General features: G+C 43.0%; 1 pseudogene; it reads right to left on the reverse strand.

Moving 5' to 3' along the window:
• The window catches only part of LOC139374482 (CDK-activating kinase assembly factor MAT1-like), a 60,517-nt pseudogene extending 42,811 nt beyond the window's left edge, over positions 1–17,706 (reverse strand).
• Positions 17,707–18,594: the final 888 nt, after the last annotated feature.

Here is an 18,594-nt window from a genome sequence, read left to right on the forward strand (position 1 = left end):
GGGCTATACATTTGGGTGATGTTCCCCTGCCCTGCCCCCCCCCCCCCCCGCCTGAGTAGTCTCGTTTCACTACCAAAAATACAATTAAACCATCTAGTGTTCAGCGAAATAACACAATATCAAATACAGGTAGCCTAGTCAAATAATTAACATCCAATCACATTAACCGTGACTCTCTCGCAGGAATTCCACTAACGGTTCGTATGTAGCCAAACGTAGCTGCTGCTCATTCAATTTGCTCAGAAATGTGTAAATGGTTAAAAAAAAAAATAAGGTCCGTGTCCATAGTGACACATACCAGCTCTACTGGTAGTAGTGCTACTACCAGCAGTACTACACCTGCACCTGTGTCACCACGCATCAGTGACATGGCAGGAGGATGTTTTGAAACAATTACTGCTTCGCATACAAGACAGTGAATTATATGCGTTACAGCTGGATGAGTGAACAGACATGCCCTGCTTGGCACAGATCCTGGTATATGTCTGTTACGTTAATGGAGGGTCAATTAACTTCTTGGTGACAGGGGGCAGTATTTTCACATCCGGATGAAATGCATGCCCAAATTCAACTGCCTGCTACTCATCCCCAGAGGATAAGATATGCATACAATTAGTAGATTTGGATAGAAAACACTCTGAAGTTTCTAAAACTGTTTGAGTCATGTCTGATAGGAAGCTAGCATCCCACCTGGCCAAGAGCCAGGGAAAATGCAGAGCACCAAATTCAAATAAATTACCATAAAAATCTAACTTTCATTAAATCACACATGCAATATAACAAGTGTAGCTTTAATTTGCTGTGAATCCAGCCAACATGTCAGATTTCAAAAAGGCTTTCCTGCAAAAGCAAACGATGCTATTATCTGAGGATGGCACCTCCGTAAACAAAGAGAGAAACCATACTTCAACCCTGCAGGCGCGACACAAAACGCAGAAATAAAAATATAATTCATGCCTTTGACAAGCTTCTTTTGTTGGCACTCCAATATGACCCATAAACATCACAAATGGTCCTTTTGTTCGATTATTTCCGTCAATATATATCCAAAATGTCCACTTATTTGGCGCGTTTGATCCAGAAAAACACAAGTTCCAACTTGACTACAAAATATCTCAAAAGTTACCTGTAAATTTTGCCAATAAATGTCAAACTACTTCTGTAATACAACTTTAGGTATTTTTTAACGTAAATAATCAATAAAATTAAAGACCGGATGATTTGTGTTCAATACAGGAAGAAAACAAACTGAAGCATGCTTTCTGGTCACGCGCCACTGACTAACAGTACACTTCAAGTTACCCTCGTTCAAGATGATGGTCATACTTCTTCGTTAAACAAAGGAAAAACCTCAACCAATTTCTAGACTGTTGACATCCAGTGGAAGCGATAGGAACTGCAAGAAGGTCCCTTAGAAATCTGGTTCCCAATGAAATCCCATTGCAGAGTCTGACCTCAAATTTGTTTTTATCTTAATGGTTTGTCCTCGGGGTTTCGCCTGCTAAGTAAGTTCTGTTATACTCATAGACATGATTCCAACAGTTTTAGAAACTTCAGTGTTTTCTATCCAAATCTACTGATAATATGCATACCTTATCTTCTGGGATGAGTAGCAGGCAGTTGAATTTGGGCATACATTTAATCCGAACGTGAAAATACTGCCCCGTCACCAAGAAGTTAAGACACTGATGCCCTTTGCAACCACATACTTATGTGAGAGTGGATTCTCGGCCCTCACTAGCATGGAAACTAAATACAGGCACAGACTGTGTGTGGAAACAGATTTAAGACGGACTCTACCCAATACAACTCAACATTGCAGAGTTAGAGTTGAAGTCGGAAAGGAACATAAAGTTTAAATGCATTTGGCTAAAGTGTTTCACAATTCCTGACATTTAATCCTAGTAAAAATGCCCGGTCATAGGTCAGTTAGGATCACCACTATAATTTAAGAATGTGAAATATCAGAATAATAGTAGAGAGAATAATTGCAGTTTTTATTTCTTTGATCACATTCCCAGTGGGTGAGAAGTTTACAGACATTCAATTAGTATTTGGTAGCATTGCCTTTAAATTGTTTAACAACTTTAACTTGTTTAACGTTTTGGGAAGCCATCCACAAGCTTCCCACAATAAATTGGGTGAATTTTGGCCCATTCCTCCTGACAGAGCTGGTGTAACTGAGTCAGGTTTGTAGGCCTCCTTGCTCGCACACACTTTTTCAGTTCTACCCACACATTTTCTATAGGATTGGGGTCAGGGTTTTGTGATGGCCACTCCAATACCTTGACTTTCTTGTCCTTAAGCCATTTTTCCACAACTTTGGAAGTATGCTTGGGGTCATTGTACATTTGGAAGACCCATTAGCGACCAAGCATTAACCTCCTGACTGATGTCCGTGCTTCACGGTTGGGATGGTGTTCTTCGGCTTACAAGCATCCCCCTTTTTCCTCCAAACATAACGATGGTCATTATGGCCAAACAGTTCTATTTTTGTTTCATCAGACCAGAGGACATTTCTCCAGAAAGTACAATCTCAAATCAAATTTTATTGGTCACATACACATGGTTAGTAGATGTTAATGTATGTTAGTGTAGCGAAATGCTTGTGCTTCTAGTTCCGACCATGCAGTAATATCTAACAATTTCACAACAACTTAACTTTTACACACAAGAATAAAGGAATGAATGAGAATATGTACACATAAATATATGGATGAGTGATGGCCGAACAGCATAGGCAAGATGCAGTAGATGGTATAGAGTACAGTATATACATATGAGATGAGTAATGTAGGGTATGGAAACATTATATAAAGTGGAATTGTTTAAAAAGTTACTAGTGATACATTTATTACATCCAATTTTTTAAATTATTAAAGTGGCTAGAGATTTGAGTCAGTATGTTGGCAGCAGCCACTCAATGTTAGTGATTGCTGTTTAACAGTTTGATGGCCTTGAGATAAAAGCTGTTTTTCAGACTCTGTCCCCGCTTTGATGCACCTGTACTGACCTCGCCTTCTGGATGATAGCGGGTGAACAGGCAGTGGCTTGGGTGATTGCTGTCCTTGATGATCTTTATGGCCTTCCTGTGACATCGGGTGGTGTAGGTGACCTGGAGGGCAGGTAGTTTGCCCCCGGTGATGCGCTGTGCAGACCTCACTACCCTCTGGAGAGCCTTACGGTTGTGGGCGGAGCAGTAGCCGTACCAGGCGGTGATACACCCCGACAGGATGCTCTCGATTGTGCATCTGTAAAAGTTTGTGAGTGTTTTTGGTGACAAGCCAAATTTCTTCAGCCTCCTGAGGTGCTGTTGCGCCTTCTTCACCATGCTGTCTGTGTGGGTGGACGATTTCAGTTTGTCCGTGATATGTACGCTGAGGAACTTAAAACTTTCCACCTTCTCCACTACTGTCCCGTCGATGTGGATAGTGGGGTGCTCCCTCTGCTGTTTCCTGAAGTCCACAATCTCCTTTGTTTTGTTGACGTTGAGTGGGAGGTTATTTTCCTGACACCACACTGAGGGCCCTCACCTCCTGCCTGTAGGCCGTCTCGTCGTTGTTGGTAATCAAGCCTACCACTGTAGTGTCGTTTGCAAACTTGATGATTGAGTTGGAGGCGTGCATGGCCACGCACTCATGGGTGAACAGGGAGTACAGGAGAGGTCTGAGAACGCACCCTTGTGGGGAGATGTTTCCTACCTTCACCACCTGGGGGCATCCCGTCAGAAAGTCCAGGGCCCAGTTGCACAGGGCGGGGTCGAGACCCAGGGTCTTGATCTTAATGACGGGTTTGGAGGGTACTGCGGTGTTAAATGCTTAGCTGTAGTCGAACAGCATTCTTAAATTGTCCCCATGTGCAGTTGCAAACCGTAGTCTGGCTTTTTTATGACCGTTTTGGAGCAGTGGCTTCTTCCTTGCCGAGCGGCCTTTCAGGTTATGTCAATATAGAACTCGTTTTACTGTGGATATAGATACTTTTGTACCGGTTTCGCCCAGCATCTTCACAAGATCCTTTGCTATTGTTTTGCACTATTCACACCAAAGTACATTCATCTCTAGGAGACAGAACGCATCGCCTTCCTGAGCGGTATGACAGCTGCGTGGTCCCATGGTGTTTATACTTGCGTTCAATGATTTGTACAGATGAACGTGCTACCTTCAGGCGTTTGGAAATTGATCAAAAGGATGAACCAGAGTTGTGGAGGTCTACCATTTCATTTCGGGGGTCTTGGCTGATTTCTTTTGATTTTCCCATATTGTCAAGCAAAGAGGCACTGAGTTTGAAGGTAGGCCTTGAAATACATCCACAGGTACACCTCCAATTGATTCAAATGATGTCGATTAGCCAGAAGCTTCTAAAGCCATGACATAATTTTCTGGAATTTTCCAAGATGTTTAAAGGCAAAGTCAACTTAGTGTATGTAAACTTCTGACCCATTGGAATTGTGATACAGTGAATTACAAGTGAAATAATCTGTCTGTAAACAATTGTGCACAAAGTAGATGTCCTAACCGACTTGCCAAAACTAACAAGGAATTTGTGGAGTGGTTGAAAAACACGTTTTAATGACTCCAACTTAAGTTTATGTAAACTTCCGACTTCAACTGTATGTGCATCCTTTCAAGTACATCCTTCACAGTAACCTGTGGTGAGTTATTCACCATTTTTGATCAACAAATATTGTTTTATACAGTGGGGCAAACAAGTATTTAGTCAGCCACCAATTGTGCAAGTTCTCCCACTTAAAAAGATGAGAGGCCTGTAATTTTCATCATAGGTACACTTCAACTATGACAGACAAAATGAGAAAAAAAAATCCACAAAATCACATTGTAGGATTTTTAATGAATTTATTTGCAAATTATGGTGGAAAATAAGTATTTGGTCACCTACAAACAAGCAAGATTTCTGGCTCTCACAGACCTGTAACTTCTTCTTTAAGAGGCTCCTCTGTCCTCCACTTGTTACCTGTATTAATGGCACCTGTTTTAACTTATCAGTATAAAAGACACCTGTCCACAACCTCAAACAGTCACACTCCAAACTCCACTATGGCCAAGACCAAAGAGCTGTCAAAGGACACCAGAAACAAAATTGTAGACCTGCACCAGGTTGGGAAGACTGAATCTGCAATAGGTAAGCAGCTTGGTTTGAAGAAATCAACTGTGGGAGCAATTATTAGGAAATGGAAGACATACAAGACCACTGATAATCTCCCTCGATCTGGGGCTCCACGCAAGATTTCACCACGTGGGGTCAAAATGACCACAAGAACGGTGAGCAATAATTTTGCACGCCCAATTTTTCAGTTTTTGATTTGTTAAAAAAGTTTGAAATATCCAATAAATGTCGTTCCACTTCATGATTGTGTCCCACTTGTTGTTGATTCTTCACAAAAAAATACAGTTTTATATCTTTATGTTTGAAGCCTGAAATGTGGCAAAAGGTCGCAAAGTTCAAGGGGGCCGAATACTTTCGCAAGGCACTGTATGATGAAAATTACAAGCCTCTCATCTTTTTAAGTGGGAGAACTTGCACAATTGGTGGCTGACTAAATACTTTTTTGCCCCACTATGTAAGATGGCTAAATAAAGAGCAAAATTATTGATTATTATTATACTATTATTTGTGCCCTGGTCCTTCCTATAAGAGCTCTTTGTCACTTCTCACGAGCCGGGTTGTGACAAAAACTCGAACTCATTTTTATGTTTAATAAATGTATCATATAATGTGTGTGTGTGGCAGGCTTACAATGGAGGCAAAAAACACAATTTGAGAGTTTGCTGACCGTGGTGCTAGAGGGGGTACGCAGCTGGAGGTTGAATGTTTGAAGGGGTACGGAACTATAAAAAGTTTGGGAACCACTGTATTAGCCCATAGAAATGCATTGAATAACAGCTTCATACATGGTTAAACAGAAGTTGGTTTTTTTTATCTAAAAGGAAGTTCGTTCTTAAGTGTCTGTCCTATATTTGAGAGAAGCAAGATCAGGAAGCAAATGTATATTTTTTTCCATAGAGGGGTCATTAGTGTGTAGTGCATACTAGGGATGCACCGATATGACATTTTTGGCCGATACCAATATCCGGTATTTTCCTTGGCCAAAAAAACCTATACCCAATATTAAACATTTTGTCGTATTTTTAAGCCTTCTAGTACAGTTAAATAGTTTAAACACACAAAAAAGTTATTTTGTTAGCATTTACGTATGTCCCCAATAGCAGTAAAACATAATCAAAACCTATTTATTTCGCTTACTTGCTGTGGTGTTTTGTTAATTTGTTCAGTCCTAACCAGGATTTCATCATACATGTCAAGCAGTGAAGTTTCAGCTGTCTGTCCGTGGCCACTCTTCCTCGGTGCGCACTGTCACCATGTCCGTTTCCATCTTGTCCAGCTGTGTCTAACATTTCACCTAAACCCTGTTTCTTGTCTGCATCAAAGTAGTGGTCCTTGTATCTAGCATTCAGATTGGTGGTGACACGGTAAAGAGGCTCAGAGAGAATGCCACCAAATCGCTTGTTCACAGCCTTGAGTACTTTTGCAAGTTAATCCCACAGTCTGTCGGCAGTTTTGTTGAGCAGGCCTTTCAATGCCATGACAGAGGGTATCACGTCTGTTGCAGATGCAGTTGAGCTTATTTCTTGAGTCAGTTGTTCAAATGGAACTAGGAGGGTGTTCATGTTTCAAACATGTTCTCAAATGCCATTGAAATGGCAGCAGTGGTATGAGAACCAGCACATTCTTAAACATGCAATACGACTTTCCTCTGTACGAAATCCTTGTCGACCCACTGTGCTGTCAGACTCAGCATGCTCATGGGGCTAACATCGCTGGTCCAAATGTCAGTCGTGAAGCTAATAGCAGTGACGCCCATGGCAAGTAGCTCATAGATGTGCGTTTCAACAATAGTGTGTAACTCCGGTAGGGCAACATCTGAAAAATATTGCCTACTTGGTAGTGTGTACCGGGGCTCGAGGTGCTCGACCAGTTGGCGAAAGCCAACATCATCCACGACAGAGAAAGGTTGATTGTCAAGGGCAATGAATTCCATTATCTTGGCGTTAATGGATTTCGCCTTTGAGTTGTCTCGCTGAAATGTTCTCCCTCTTTCAAATTACCTTTTTTCTCCCCAATTTTGTGGTATCCAATTGTTGTAGTAGCTACTATCTTGTCTCATTGCTACAACTCCCGTACGGGCTCGGGAGAGACGAAGGCTGAATGTCATGTGTCCTCCGATACACAACCCAACCAGCCGTACTGCTTCTTAACACAGCGCGCATCCAACCCGGAAGCCAGCCGCACCAATGTGTCGGAGGCTACACCGTGCACCTGGCAACCTTGGCTAGCGCGCACTGCGCCCGGCCCGCCACAGGAGTCGCTGGTGCGCGATGAGACAAGGAGATCCCTACCGACCAATCCCTCCCTAACCCGGACGACGCTAGGCCAATTGTGAGTCGCCCCACGGACCTCCCGGTCGGTTACGACAGAGCCTGGGCGCGAACCCAGGGACTCTGATGGCACAGCTGGCGCTGCAGCGCCCTTAACCACTGCGCCACCCGGGAGGCCGCTACAGACGTTTTTATGAGAAAACTGATTTTAGGGATGTGTCATGGTCTGACTAACACCGCACTTACACTGCCACCTTTCATTGCAGATGCGGAAGGGTGACAGTGGATTGAGACGCAGCCCATGTAAAAAAATAAATAAAAGATTGCTAGCTTAAACTGACTGATTTCTATGGGGATTTTTGTATTATGCTAATTAGACTTCTGCGTTGGTGCGGACATCGACATCCTATTGAAACTGATGGGACTCGGGGCACAGTGGGGGGTGGCACAGTGGTCTAAGGCACTGCATCGCAGTGCTAGCTGTGCCACTAGAGATTTAGCCGGGTGCGACTGGGAGGCCCATGGGGCAGCGCCCAAGATGTCCGGGTTTGGTAGGATTTGGCCGGCAGGGATATCCTTGTCTCATCGCGCACTAGTGACTCCTGTGGCGGGCCGGGTGCAGTGCACGCTGACACGGTCACCAGGTGTACGGTGTTTCCTCCGACACATTGGTGCGGCTGGCTTCCGGGTTGGATGGGCATTGTGTCAAGAAGCAGTGCGGCTTGGTTGGGTTGTGTTTCGGAGGACGCATGGCTCTCGACCGTCGCCTCTCCCGAGTCCGTACGGGAGTTGCAGCGATGAGACAAGACTAACTACTACCAATTGGATACCACGAAAAAAGGGGTGGAGAAAAAAATATAAAAAATGATGGGACACACTCCATCTTACACACACCTCCAGGATTATCAGGGCATGCAGGTTAGAGACTCCCTCTCCACTGCTGCTAAATCACAGGGGAGCAAAATAGCTCAGACCGTAAACACCATGACAGAAGTACACACACTGCGTTAGCTCGCCATGGTTTAAATAAAGACAAAGTACCAGGAGGTGGCATCCTCACAGGCTGTTCACGTTCCTCAGCCTAAAACATATAGATGTCATCCCCCACTGACGGATCACCTTAAATACGGTTGAAGTAATATAGCTACAGGTTCATCTACCTCACGTCAAGCCCATTCTTGTGGGAAGCTGCTATAAACCAAGTGCTAACAGTCAGTATCTGGATAACGTGTGAAATGCTTGCTAACGTATGTGATATCAACAGAGGTATATTTTCTGGGTGATTTAAATATTGACTGGCTTTCATCAAGCTGCACACAAGAAAAATCTGCAAACTGTAACCAGTCAACCTACCAGCGTAGTTAAACAGCACAGGAACAAAATCTTAAGCATGTATTGATCACATCTTGACTAATGTTGCTGAAATTTGCTTGAAAGCAGTATCCAGATCAATCGGATGTAGTGATCACAATATAGTAGCCATATCTAAGAAAAACGTAGTTCTAAAGGCTGGGCCTAATATAGTGTATAAGAGGTCATACAATAAGTTTTGTAGTGATTACTATGTTGTTTATGTAAAGAATATTTGTTGGTCCGTGGTGTGTAATGAGGAACAACCAGATGCTGCACTTGACACATTTATGAAATTGCTTATTACAGTTACAAAAATTGTATGGTTGAGAGCAATGAGGCAAAAGGAATGGCAACTAAGTCTGGCTGCACAACCGATTGGCAAACGTACTCCAAATTGAAAAATAATGTGACTAAACTGAATTAAAAGAAGAAGAAATTACACAATGAAAAAAATATCAATACATGAATAATGATAGTAAAAAGCTTTAAATAAAATGTTGGGCAAAAAGGCAAACTCAGCTCCATCATTCATTGAATCAGATGGCTCATTCATCACAAAACACACTGATATTGCCAATTACATTTTAATTGGCAAGATAAGTAAACTTAGGCATGACATGCCAGCAACAGACGCTGACACTACACATCCAAGTATAACTGATCAAATTATGAAAGACAAGGGGACTGTGAAGCAACAGAAACATAGGCACAGACACATGCATACAAAAAAAGATAACAAATGCACTATACACACACACGTGGATTTTGTGTTGTAGATATGTGGTAGTAAAGTAGGGGCCTGAGGGCACACACTTAATATGTTGTGAAATCTGTTGTAAATGTATAGTAATAAAATAAAAATTAAGGAATAACTGCCTTAATTTAGCTGGACCCCAGGAAGAGCAGCTGCTGCTAATGGGGATCCATAATAAATACAAGCATACATTTGAATTTGGTAAAGTGCGTGTAGAAGAGGTGAAAATATTATTGTTGTCTATTGACAACTTGGATGGAAAATTACTCAGGATAATAGCGGACGATATTGCCACTATTTGCCATATCTTCAATCTAAGCCTACTAGGAGGTGTGTGACCTCAGGCCTGGAAGAAAGCAAAAAGTAATTCTGCTACCCAAGAATAGTAAAGCCCCCTTTACTGGCTCAAAAAGTCGACCACCCAGCCTGTTTCCAACCCTTAGTAAACTTTTGGAATTAATTGTGTTTGACCAGATACAATGCTATTTTACAGTAAACAAATTTACAGACAGACTTTCAGCACGCTCATAGGGATGGACAATCAACATTAGAGGTCGACCAATTAATCGGAACGGCCGATTAATTAGAGCCGATGTCAAGTTTTCATAATATTCGGTCATCTGCATTTTTGGACACCGATCATGGCCGATTACATTGCACTCCACGAGGAGACTGTGTGGCAGGCTGACTACCTGTTATGCGAGTGCAGCAAGGAGCCAGGGTAAGGTGCTAGCTGGCATTAAACGGATCTTATAAAAAATAATAAATCTTAACATAATCACTAGTTAACTACACATGGTTGATGATATTACTAGTTTATCTAGCTTGTCCTGCGTTGCATATAATCGATGCGGTGCCTGTTAACTTATCATTGCATCATAGCCTACTTCGCCAAACGGGTGATTGAACAAGCGCATTCGCGAAAAAAGCACTGTCGTTGCACCAATGTGTACCTAACCATAAACATCAATGCCTTTCTTAAAATCAATACACAAGTATATATTTTTAAACCTGAATATTTAGTTAATATTGCCTGCTAACATGAATTTCTTTTAACTAGGGAAATTGTGTCACTTCTCTTGCGTTCTGTGCAACCGAGTCAGGGTATATGCAGCCGTTTGGGCTGCCTGGCTCGTTGCGAACTGTGAAGACTATTTCTTCCTAACAAAGACAGCCAACTTCGCCAAACGGGGGATGATATAAAGGTGTAAAAAAGAACATTTTAAATATATATATTTTTTTATAAATTGGCCAAATCGGTGTTCAAAAATACCCATTTCCAATTGTTATGAAAACTTGAAATCGGCTCTAATTAAATCGGCCATTCCGATTAATCGGTCGACCACTAATAGAGAGATAGTCCTATAATAACCTCAACCTAAAACTTCTTACCTGGGAATATTGAAGTCTCATGTTAAAAGGAACCACCAGCTTTCATATGTTCTCATGTTCTGAGCAAGGAACTTAAACGTTTATTTTTTTTACATGGCACATATTGCACTTTTTCTTCTCCAACACTTTGTTTTTGCATTATTTAAACCAAATTGAACGTTTCATTATTTATTTGAGGCTACATTTATTTGATTGATGTATTATATTAAGTTCAAATAAAAGTGTTCATTCGGTATTGTTGTAATTGTCATTATTACAAATAATACATTTAAAAAATATATATATTATTTGGTCCTCCAATAAATCGGTATCGGCATTGAAAAATCATAATCAGTCGACCTCTAATCAACATGCATGGCACTTACACAAATGACTGATGAATGGCTGAGAGAAATTGATGATAAACAAGATTGTGTGAGCTGTTTTGTTAGATTTCAGTGTGCCTTTTGACATTATTGATCATAGTCTGCTGCCAGAAAAATTTATTTGTTATGGCTTTACACCCCCTGCTATATTGTGAATAAAGAGTTACCCGTCTAACAGAACACAGAGGGTGTTCTTTAATGGAAGCCTCTCCAACATAATCCAGGTAGAATCAGGAATTCCCCAGGGCAGCAGTCTAGGCCCCTTACTTCTTTCAATCTTTACTAATGACATGCTTTGAGTAAAGCCGGTGTGTCTATGTATGCAGATGACTCAACACGTCAGCTACTACAGCGAGTGAAATCACTGCAACACTTAACAAAGAGCTGCAGTTAGTTTCAGAATGGGTGGCAAGGAATAAGTTAGTCCTAAATATTTCTAAAACTAAAAGCATTGTATTTGGGACAAATAATTCACTAAACCCTAATTAAACCTTGTAATACACTATGTGGAGATTGAGCAAGTTAAGGTGACAAAACTGCTTGGAGTAACCCCGGATTGTAAACTGTCATGGTCAAAACATACTGATACAACAGTAGCTAAGTTGGGGAGAAGTCTGTCGAAAATAAAGTATAACTCTGCCTTTTTAACAACACTATCAACAAGGCAGGTCCAACAAGCCCTAGTTTTGTCGCACCAGGACTACTGTTCAGTCTTTTGGTCAGGTTAGGGTTTAATTAGGGTTTAAGAGGGACCTTGGAAAATTACAATTGGCTCAGAACAGGGCAGCATGGCTAGCCCTTGAATGTACACGGAGAGCTAACATTAATAATATGCATGTAAATCTCTCCTGGCTCAAAGTGGAGGAGCGATAAACTTCATCACTAGTTGTCTTCGTAAGAAGCCTTGACATGTTGAACTCACTGGTGTCTGTTTAAACTACTAGCACACAGCTTGGACACCCTGCGAGACATCCTCTTCACAATCCCCAAGTCAAGAACAGACTATGGGAGGTGCACTTTACTACATGGAACTCTATTCCACATCATGTAACGGATGCAAGCAGTAAAATCAGATTTAAATAACAGAAAAATATGAAACAGCGGGGAATGTGAAGAGACACACACACGCGCGCTTACACGTGATAAGATTCTACACACACACGTACACATGGATTCTGTATTGTAAATGTGTGGTAGTAGAGTAGTGATCCGAGGGAACGGTGTTATAAAATGTAATTACATGTAATATTGTTAATTGTATATAACTGCCTTAATGTTGTTGGACCCCAGGAAGAGTTGCTGCTGCCTTGGCAACAGATAATGGGGATCCTCAATAAATGCAAATACCTTGGCCTGCCTGCCTGCAGAGTCTTCTGTGGGGCCAAACCCCCTGCTTCCAAACCCCCAGAGGAGACAAGCCATGACCAAGGAGGCGCTGAAGTCATTTCACCTTTCACCTCCTTCATTCTTTTCATCTTTCTCTCAGTCTGCTTCCGTGTCCAGGACATGATAGTTAAGAGGAGAGAAAAGTACCCTTGATACAGCCCTTCACACAGCCTATTATTGATTAATGGAAAGATCATTTTTCGATCTGAGAATAAATGTTTCTCTCCCGCTCTCTGAAATGACAGCAACACGACTCCATCTTCTCTCATTTCAATCGTACCTCAAACAGGACACCACAAACTAACGAAATATTTTTTTTTTTTAAACTAAATAAATGGATCTAAATAAGCCGGTGTTCTGCAGGAATCAACCGCACCACCTTGAAACGCCACCAAGTCAAACAGAAGTTAGTCTTCTGGACTGAGGTGAGGGGAAAGAAAAACCACACTGAAGCCCAACTGAAGTCTTGCGGTTTCCAGACACGCCTGGCAACCGCTCTACCCCACCCCGAGCCAGAGGGAGGAGGAGAAAAGAGGGAAAGAGAGGGGGAAAAGTGAGGAAAGACAGCCAGAGTCAGAGCCAAGAGCAACAGCATCCTACAACCCTTTCTCCATCAGCATGTTCGACTTCATGCTGCATATTCAGTCAGTTAGAGAGAACCACATCCTCCTCCATGTGAAGCCAGCCATACTGGAGCAGCTCTTTTTTCCCCCCCAATGGTGGATGAAAAATGGGCAATGGTCATGTCTTTGGGTTTAAATGACTATCAAATACACTGGAATAAAAGGTTTCTAGACTCTGCATGCAAATTCCCCAATGTAATGTATAGGAATATGAGTGTGTCTGGAGAAAGACTTCTCCACTGTCATGGAGATGAGACTAGGTGAGCACTGAGCAGAGATTTCTCCCACGCACCGTTGCACCCTGGGAAACCGCTACGCCTCTCATAGGGGCTGGAGGAGGAGGAGGGTGATGGCATCGCTTTATCTCATCACTGTAAAATTAAAATAAACAACTGTGGAGGACAACAGAGCAGTTGCCAAATGGAAGAAGGCCTTAACAGACACCATGAAAAACACATAGCTGACAGCTCAACAAAACACAGAGGCAGAGCCCTCATTCTGTCTCTGAGGGCTGCAGGTAGGAAAGTGATGACATTACAGAGGAGTTGAGGGCTTGTTCCCACACCAGGCAGAGACCCTTGATAAGGACACAATACACTGCAGCAACATCCACCTTCAAGGGCTTCCCAACCATTAGCGTGAAGCTAATCTAAACTGACCACCACTGTAATATGCTAACAATGAATTAGCATGTACCTAAAGAGCATAGTGTGTGCCCCCAGTAAGATAAACTGCATTGGGCTCTGTGTAAGGAAGATAACCATATGTTACCATTGAGTGAAGTCACGTAGGCAGAGTATTCGTGTGAGCTCATCGCACTTTAACCTTAAGCTAGACTAGGCCGACCCAGGGTGCATGCTGGACATTCACTAGCATGTCTGTGTGAGCTAGCCTGTTTGGATGTTGTTTTTATGCCAACTATGTGGTAGGCTTAAGCCGGCCTGCACAGTCAGGACAGTCAGTGGTGCTTGTATGTGGCTTGCGGTACTCACCATAGGGATGCCGGTGGAGAAGATGGTGGGTTTGACCACCTGTTTCTGCTTCTCAATCTGAGTCTCCAGCTGGGCAGTCCGGTCCTTGTGTTGGTGCCAGCAGGATGGTGGTGGTGGTGACATGAGAGCGTTCCTGAAGGGGAACATCCAAATACAGGTATGAGGTGAGTGATCCTATTTTCGTGTGTGTGCGTGCGCATGTTCAACAACCACTGAATCCTGATAAAGCAAAAAACAGATTTACGCTAAGTAAAAGATGGGAGGTGCTTCGAAGACTGGTACATGTAAATGAGATGTGCAACTTGGGAACCTCAGAGTTCAAAATATCAAAGCAGACGCTCCTCCCTATAACTGCACAACTAACAAACCAAGGCGGTTCAAGGCTAGTCATCAGATTATTGATGCAAGCAATGTTAAAACCCTGGTGGTATGACCTTTTTTCAAGTACACTGCGATGTCTTCACCTCCATTAAGCGAAGGTTGAACATTGCAATTTCTCCGGTGGAGTGTTGCCAAGCTTAGAGGTCTGAAAACACAAGCCCAGGCATGCCATCCATGGAGGGAGCAGGATGTTATCGCGGGGTGGACGGGAGGTGGGCACAGAGCTGGGAGTGTTTTCATCACCAGGCAGAAAGGAAGGTGTGGAGCAGAATAATGAACAGCTGGAGGTGATCTGCTGATGGCCCCTTATCAGGATACATTGCAAACACTATATCTGTCTTTTTGATCATTGATACACTACATATACACAAAAGTATGTGGACACCACTTCAAATTAGTGGATTCGGCTATTTCAGCCACATCCATTGCTGACGGGTGTATAAAATCGAGCACACAGCCATGCAAGCTCCATAGACAAAGAAAATGCAGTAGAATGACCTTACTGAAGAGCTCAGTGACTTAAGGTGGCACTGTCATAGGATGCCATCTTTCCAACAAGTTAGTTGCTCTGCTAGAGCTGCCCTGGTCAACTGTAAGTGCTGGTATTGTGAAGTGGAAAAGTCTAGGAGCAACAACAGCTCGGCTATGAAGTGGTAGGCCACACAAGCTCACAGAATGGGACCCCCTAGTGCTGAAGCGCGTAGCGCACAAAAATCATCTGTCCTCGGTTGCAACACTCACTACCGAGTTCCAAACTACCTGTGGAAGCAACGTCAGAACAATAACAATTCGTCGGAAGCTTCATGAAATGGATTTTCATGGCGAGCAGCTGCACACAAGCCTAAAATCACCATGCCCAATGCCAAGCGTCTGCTGAAGTGGTGTAAAGCTCGCCGCCATTGGACTCTGGAGCAGTGGAAACGTATTCCCTGGAGTGATGAACCACGCTTCACCATCTGGTAGTCCAACGAACAAACCTGGGTTTGGTGGATGCCAGGAGAACGCTACCTCGCCGAATGCATAGTGCCAACTGTAAAGTTTGGTGGTGGAGGAGGAATAATGGTCTGGGGTTGTTTTTCATGGTTCGGGCTAGGTCCATTAGTTCCAGTGAAGGGAAATCTTAACCCTAAAACATACAATGACATTGTAGACGATTCTGTGCTTCCAACTTTATGGCAATAGTTGGGGAAGGCCCTTTACTGTTTCAGCATGATAATGCCCCTGTTCACAAAGCAAGGTCCATACAGAAACGGTTTGTTAAGATCAGTGTGGAGGAACTTGACTGGCCTGCACAGAGCCCTGACCTCAACCCTATAGCACACCAGTGGGATGACTCGCAAACTGCTAGCCAGGCCTAACTCCCCAAAATCAGTGCCCATCCTCACTAATGCTCTTGTGGCTGAATGGAAGCAAGTCCCTGCAGCAATGTTCCAATATCTTGTGTATTGCCTTCCCAGAAGAGTGGAGGCTGTTATTGTAGCAAAGGGGTGGGCAACTCCATATTAATGCCCATGATTTTGAAATGAGATGTTTGACGAGCAGGTGTCCACATACTTTAGGTTAAGTAGTGTATATCTTACTGTGTGTGTGAGGCCTCAGAGATTTCTACTGTAAATACCAAAGCACAGGAGCGTGTCCCCGGGTTCTTACTGCTCATCTCCCAACAAACAACAGAGGCCCAGTGTTTAAACAAACAAACAAACAGCTCAACCTGCTATCTGTGATCGCTCTATACCAGGCTGCTCTACAGGGACAATCACTTCTAAAGCCCGTAGCTAAACACAAAGGAGCCAGGATACTTGCCAGGAGGCACAGAACGCTAACAATGCTGAGGGGACAGCAAAGCTTCAGCAGCTCCACAGCAGAAGAGTAGTAATAAGCTCTTAATGAGCCTAGTTACCAGTCATTGGCTCATCTTATATATCCTGCTTGTTCTTCCTGTACGTGTGTCACCTGATTGTTCTATGACTTACAATTTGTTCCCGTTGGCCTATGTGGCAATGTGTGTTTATTAGTGCGACTGTATGTGGTATGTGTCTGTGTACATGTCTAGGTGTCTCACCAGATTATCTAGTAGAGCCTGCTTGCTCTTCCTCCTGCCCTGTAGCTGTCTCTGTTCCTCCTGCAGAGCCTCCAGCCTGCGATGCTTGTTCCCCTGCTCCTCCAACAACAGCAGCTCCTCCTGCTCTCGCATCTGATGGAGAGAGAGGGAATAATCAATATCCTAGTAGTCAGTATTGCAGGAGGAGACAGAGGGTGGGAGAGGGAGCGAGATAATGTAGTACAACAGAATAATGCATAAGTGATGAGTTTCATCAGGCAAGGCAGAGCGAGTCAGTGCGGGATTACAGGTACCCAACCAGCTTGGCCTTGTTCTTCTGGATGAGGTCTCTATTCTCTCTCTGGTACGCCTCCATGATGTGTTTGGTGCCCTCCACCTCAAGGTTGTTGGTCAGGTTATAGACTGGAGCAGAGTGCAGGGCAGCCCTCCAAGACACTAGCACAGACTTCCCTTCAAATGATCTAGGGCAGATACTGGAAATCGGATTCGGCACAACCTAAAGTATGATGTTGCAAAGCACCAGACTATTGATAATGAATTGTTTTAAAATTATAAATAAGGTTTAATGTTTCAATTCAAGGGCTTGCCAGTGTACACTACCAGTCAAAAGTTTTAGAACACCTACTTATTCAAGGGTTTTTCTTTATTTTTACTATTTTCTACATTGTAGAATAATATTGAAGACATCACAACTATGAAATAACACATATGGAATCATGTAGTAACCAAAAGAAGTGTTTAACAAATCAAAATATATTTTATATTTGAGATTCTTCAAATAGCCACCCTTTGCCTTGTTGACAGATTTGCACACTCTTGGCATTCTCTCAACCAGCTTCACCTGGAATGCTTTTCCAACAGTCTTGAAGGAGTTCCCACATACGCTGAGCACTTGTTGGCTGTTTTTCCTTCCCTCTGCAGTCCGACTCATCCCAAACCATCTTAGTTTGGTTGAGGTCGGGGGATTGTGGAGGCAATGTCATGTCATGATGCAGCACTCTCATCACTCTCCTTCTTGGTAAAATAGCCCTTACACAGCCTGGAGGTGTGCTGGGTCATTGTCCTGTTGAAAAACAAATGATGGTCCCACTAAGCCCAAACCAGATGGGATGGCGTATCGCTGCAGAATGCTGTGGTAGCCATGCTGGTTAAATATGCCTTGAATTCCAAATAAATCACTGACAGTGTCACCAGCAAAGCACCCCCACACCATCACACCTCCTCCATGCCTCATGGTGGGAACCACACATGTGGAGATCATCCCTTCACCTACTCTGCGTCTCACAAAGACACGGCGGTTGGAACCCAAAATCTCAAATTTGGACTCATCAGACCAAAGTACAGATTTCCAACAGTCTAATGTCCATTGCTCATGTTTTTTTTGACCAAGCAAGTCTGTTCTTATTGGTGTCTTTTCGTAGTGGTTTCTTTGCAATTTGACCATAAAGGCCTGATTCACACAGTCTCCTCTGAACAGTTGATGTTGAGATGTGTCTGTTACTTGAACTCTGTGAAGCATTTATTTGGGCTGCAATTTCTGAGGCTGGTAACTCTAATGAACTTATCCTCTGCAGCAGAGGTAACTCTGGGTCTTCCATTCCTGTGGCAGTCCTCATGAGAGCCAGTTTCATTATAGCGCTTGATGGTTTTTGCGACTGCACTTGAAGAAACTTTCAAAGTTCTTGAAATGTTCCTTATTGACTGGCCTTCATGTCTTAAAGTATTAATGGACTGTCGTTTCTCTTTGCTTATTTGAGCTGTTCTTGCCTGCCATAAAATGGACTTGGTCTTTTACCAAATAGGGCTCTCTTCTGTATACCACCCATACCTTGTCCCAACACAACTAATTGGCTCAAACACATTAAGGAAAGAAATTCCACAAATTAACTTTT

This window comes from Oncorhynchus clarkii, chromosome 19 (genome assembly GCF_045791955.1).
Source record: "Oncorhynchus clarkii lewisi isolate Uvic-CL-2024 chromosome 19, UVic_Ocla_1.0, whole genome shotgun sequence".
In the NCBI taxonomy this organism is placed as follows: Eukaryota; Metazoa; Chordata; class Actinopteri; order Salmoniformes; family Salmonidae; genus Oncorhynchus; species Oncorhynchus clarkii.